We start from the raw sequence: 5756 nt of genomic DNA on the forward strand, positions 1-5756 counted from the left end.
CTCCGGGTCCCACAAAGAGCCCGGCCGGCCATATTTATAGCGGAGGAGGCGGGGCTTGGTGCCCCGAGGCCCCGCCTTCCCTCGCCCACTCCTGGAATAACGTCACCAAAATCATGAATGGCTTCAGCGCGCTGGCAGCCCCGGCGGGCGGGCGGCGGCTGGGGGCGCGCTCCGCTCGGCCTCCCCCACGGGCTCGGCCTCCCCACGGCTGGAGGTTCGCTGAGAGCCGGCTGGGGGGCGCGCTCGCCTCTGCCTCCACACGGACCGAGGTGTGCGCCGTCACACACGCCCGCCCGCCCGCCCGCAGCCCCGCTGTAGTTCAATGGCAAGGCCACTGCCAGCTCCGATAGCTCGGAGGCACCGCTTGCTGCCTGCGCACGCCCGCCCGCACACCGGGACGAGCTGGCGGCGGTGTCCGGGAGGAGAGGTCGGCGCTGCAGGACCCCGGAGGAACGTGACCCCATCCTTGGCCGGGTTGCACGTGGGGAGGGCGCCGATCTTTCACCCTGGGCGCTTGGGCACCGTGGCCTCCTGGGCACCACACGCTGTCCCCAGCCTGCATCTGGGGACGCCTCTGTAGTGGTCATCCTCCAGACTAGGCCTCTCCCAGGAATCCTTGTCCAAGGCAATGTCATCGCCATGCCCGAGGCGCCTAGCTCCCTTCCCTTCCCGGGAGAGCTGCATGGAAACGAAAAAAGAAGCTGAAAAAGAAACAAGAAGGTCGGAGAGGTGCCGGGAGGTGGAGAGAGGCGAGGGGCGGGTGCTCAGCGCCTGTTGGGAGGGGAAATCTTGAGATCCGTGCAGGGTTTTGTTTATGGGAGAAAGGATGTGGTGTCGTACTAGGGTTTTTCCATTGCACACACACACACACACACACACACACACACACACACACAGAGAGAGAGAGAGAGAGAGAGAGCACAGCCCAAGCACACTCCACCAGCCTTAGCTCCCCAGATATGCTGCTTCAAGGGTTCGTTCTCTCACCGCAGAAATAAAGGTTCAGGCTCATGCAGCACACATTGCCCAGAAATTGCAGCTCTGGGGTGGGTGGAGGCAATCAAGCCGGGCAGCCCTCAGAGCCAGCCAGGATGGATAGTCTCCTTGGGCACCCAGCGCTGCCCCTCTGTGGCCTCCGCTTCAATTACTCCCGCAAAATAGCCTTATAACTTTGGCCTATGTGAATAAAGGAAGCTGGGGAAATCAGGTAGGGGTTCTCTAAAACTCAACTAAATTGAAGCTGCTTTGAAGTAAGTCAGTTATTTGAAAAAAAAAGAAAAGAAAGAAAAAGACTTGAGTATGGAAGTCATGAATACGTGCAGAAAACGGAACTATAAAGCCAGCTAAGGGAGGAGGTAACAAGTTGAACAAGAAATGTACTCACTGCCTTAACTATGAATCTGTAACCCCTCTGTGCCACACTTTGACAATAAAGAAAAAAGAAAAATAATAAATGCCAGCTAAGATTACACACCTATAGTCTTAGCAGTCTGGAGGCTGGGACAGGAGGCTCATAAATTCCAGGGTAGCTTGAGCTATCGAGCAAATTCCAGATCATCCTGAGCTATATAGTGAGACCTAGTCTTTGAAGAAAAAAAAGGGTGGGAGGAGGAAAAGGAGGAGGGAAAGGAGGAGAAGGGAAAAAAGGAGAAGGAAGAGGAGGGAAGGGGGAGGAGAAAAAGGAAGAAGAAAAAGAAAAAAAACGCTGTAATAATAACTTTTAAAAAATTGCTTTTTTTTTTTTGTCGGACCTGGGGCTTGAACTCAGCTCCACGGCACTGTCCCTGAGCTCTTTTGGTCAAGGCTAGCACCCTACAACTTTGACCCACAGCTCCATTTCCAGTTTTCTGGTGATTAGTTGGAAATAAGAGTCTCACTGACTTTCCTGCAGGGGCTGGCTTAGACCCGTGATCCTCGAATCTCAGCGTGCTGAGTAGCTAGGATTGTAGGCATGAGCCACAAGTGCCTGGCATTAGTTGCTATTTTCAGTTGCATGTACATACATACATTGAGTTGAGTTGAGTAGAAACAGTGAACTTCCTAAGAAAATATAGGCTCAGGATAAGCTGTCTCCTCCACCCAGAAAAATTCAGGAGCGGCCCCTACCACTCAGGTGACACCCGAAACAGATGTGGGATGCACAAGATCAGAGGTATTCCGCCTACGGGGGGTGGGAGGAATGCTGGTCGAGGCCATGCTTTTATGGACAGGGGCAATGTAAATTTTCTGAGAGAGGGGTTACTGCTAACATGACCTGTCTGTGCCTTTTGCATAGAGTCAGGTGTGGCTGGTCATCTGGGAAGCCAAAGGAGAAGCCAGTGTTTGAAAGCTGGATCTCAGACTGGGGCTTTTCAGAGGAGGGTGCCTGAGCCAGGTCCCGGTAACAGGAGGACACGTTTGGCCAAAGATGTGGGCAAGCAATCTCTCACAAAGCTTCGGATGAGAAGCTGCCATGCCCCTTGGACATCGAGCAGACACATTTTATATATTTGTCATTTTGACCTAGACTTAGAAAGCTTCCTCATTCTCCTTCATGCCCTCCCACTCTCGCCACACACCTTGAGTCAAAAATTGGTTCCTTTTATTTCTGCATTTTTATCTGTGCCAGTACTAGTGTTCAAATTCAGAGCCTAGGTGCTGTCCTTTGGCTTTTTCACTTGAGGCTAGCACTTTATCACTGAACCTTACTTTTCTCTTACAGCTTGGTAATAGTTATTTAGAGATAAGCATCTCCTGGGCTGGCTTTGAATTGCAATCCTCAGACCTCAGCCTCCTGAATAGCTAGGATTACTAGTGTGGCAAAATGAGCTTCCTTTAGAAAAGATCTCCTAAGGCCTCCCACTCCCCAACAGTGCCCGCACTGGAGCACGTGGAGGTAATTGCCTGCTGCCTAGCCTTAGGGAAACTGTATGGAGTCCTGTTTTGGCTACATTTCACTTATTAGTAATTACAGTGAAAATTAGCCTTGGCTGAGGCCCTCCCAATCTGCACTTTCTGTCTTTCCTCTGGGACCACAAGACCTATTCATGTGAAGATCTAGGAGAAGTAGGGCTGAATGAATCTGTAACAAGCATGTCCCCAGCATGCTTGTCCCATTCTCAATTTACCATTCTTGGTGCCCTGCAGATTTTCAAAGCACTTGTATTAACTCGGCTTTCAAACGATGATGAGCTTAATCGGCTGGGAATATAGCCTAGTGGTAGGGTGCTTGCCTCATATACATGAAGCCCTGGGTTTGATTCCTCAGCACCACATAGATAGAAAAAGCTGGAAGTGGTGCTGTGGCTCAAGTGGTAGAGTGCTAGCCTTGAGCAAAAAGAAGCCGGGGACAGTGCTCAGGCCCTGAGTTCAAGCCCCAGGACTGGCAAAAAACAAAACAAAACAAAAGATGATGAGCTTAATTAACACTGCCCAGTGTATAGTGCCTAATGTACAGAGGTGCAAGTAGAGGCCCAGAATAAATTAGGGGTCTGGCCAGACTGCATAGTTAGCTGAGTTATGCTGGGCCTGGAACTGGAGGGTACTTACACTCAGTCTCCCCCGTTACAATGGTTCTGTACACATCGCTCCTTATACCTCTAAAGCTCCAGGGACGTCCAAGGTGTGCACTGACTATTTCTATCTCTGCTGCCTTTGAATAAATGAAGAAATAACAGAAGTGAGTGAAGTGACTTGGAGCCCCAGAACCTTAGAACTGAAAGAGACTTTCCAAATAGCCCAGTGCAGTCTCCTCATTTTACAGGTGAGAAGACGCTTAAGAGAGATTAAATAGCACATCCAGTGTCACCAAGCTATTAAGTGTAGCTGGAACTTGGACCTTCAAACCAATGGCCAAATGTTCTTTCCACTATAATTACTACTGGTGTGCTGTGTTTGCCAAGAAGTCAGCAACAGAGATCAAGGCCAAGATGTGGCCTTGCTAAGTTTCCGCAATCTACCACCAATATTTGTTGAGCTTCATCTATTGTATACATACCAGTGAGCTAACCCCTCCCTGACCCAGTCAGAGCCCTCTAGTTAGTCCCTCTGCCCACCTGCTTACTTGGAGCAACAAGAGGGTTGATTTGTACTTCAGCCTCAATAAAAATCAAGATATAAACAAAATTATCTTATTTTCCAACATCACATAAGTCTCCTTTCACAGTTACTTCTCCACTTTGCCTAACATTTAAAAAAAAGAAATGTTTAAAGAATAAAGGTAACAAAACCCAGCTACTCACACCTGTAATCCTAGCTATTCGGGAGGCTGCAATCTGAGGATCAAAGTTCTAAGCCAGCTTGGGCAAGAAAGTCCATGAGATTCTTATTTCAAATTAAACACACACACACACACACACACACACACACACACACACACAGGACAGAAGTAGATGTGTGTCTTAAGTAGCAGAGTGTCAGCCTTGAGAAAAAAAAAAAAAAAGAAAGCTAAGAAACAGCACCCAGGCCCTGAGTTCAAGCCCCAGCACACACAAAAATAAAAGTAAGGAACTTAAGGTCTTGTCAGTTACTTTAGTTGCACCTGTGTGGTGATTGCAACTATGTAGCTAATTATTTACTTAGTTAAGAAAGAAGACCCCCATCTAAATTTATTTAGCAACATTTATCCCCTCATGATATCCCTCTAGCTTGCAGAAAAACTGTTGTGTTTAAGTTGCCTAGTGCTGGTGACACTGGTGCTTATTTTTTAAACTTTGGTTTAGTTATAAGGAACTTCACAAAGTGGTTATTTGACCTCAAAGAGGAAGAGCAAACAAAGGGATGGCATTTGTGCTCTGATCTGTTTCCACTTCGTACCTCACAATACCTTAGAGGTAGGCATTACTACTCCATTTCACAGAGGAGGAAATCAAGACTTTAGAAAGTCAGTAACTTAGGTATGGCTCTCAAATGGTTGAATCAGAATTTGACTTACTGGTTCCAAAGTCTGTTTTACACACACACACACACACACACACACACACACACACACACACACACCACCTGTACTTATCATGTCCTCTGTAGCTTTATTTTTGTCTCAACAACTATGAACTATGAATTACACAAGTGTTAGTTCCAATAGCGAAGACCATAGACTCCTAGTCTCCATTCAGTAGGGCAGGGCAGACAGAATTAACAAGTTTGTGTCTGTTCCCCCCCCACAACCTGGGAAATGGAAGCCTCTTAGGATATCAGTGAAAGTTTGAGGGGTTTGTTTTGTTTTGAAGTGAGTAGGAGAAAAAGAGTTTCTGGCCAATTTTGTGTATGTGTGTGAAACTCATTTGGATACATAAGAAATATATAAGGCAAGAATGTGTGTGGGTGGGTTGATGAGAGGGTGGTTGAAATGAGACTAGATGGGAAAACACTTGGTAAGTTGGAAAGCCCTGAGCAGAGTAAGGCTTGTTTTAGGTGTTTGGGAGAGAAGAGGGAGTTTTGCAGACTTCATTGCATCCACTGTGGGTTTCTGCTCATTGGTACACAACCCTCCCAGTTTGATGGGTGGATGTTTCCAGCTCTCAGGGGATGCTCTGTCCATTGGCTACAGCTGTGGTCCTCACATCTTCTTACCTGTACCTCTACCAGTACCTCCAAGATAGTGTTCAGCTGGGTACCGGGTACTCAGTGAATGAGGCCTAAGAATGTGATCTTGTGCCATTGGAAAATGGTGAGCAGTCGACAATACAAAGCAGACGGGTGCCAGCAACTCACACCCATAATTCTAGCAACCCAGGAAGCTGAGATCTGAGAAGCTCATTTCAAAGCTAGCCTGGGTG

Source organism: Perognathus longimembris, chromosome 8, assembly GCF_023159225.1.
Source record: "Perognathus longimembris pacificus isolate PPM17 chromosome 8, ASM2315922v1, whole genome shotgun sequence".
Taxonomy (NCBI): domain Eukaryota; kingdom Metazoa; phylum Chordata; class Mammalia; order Rodentia; family Heteromyidae; genus Perognathus; species Perognathus longimembris.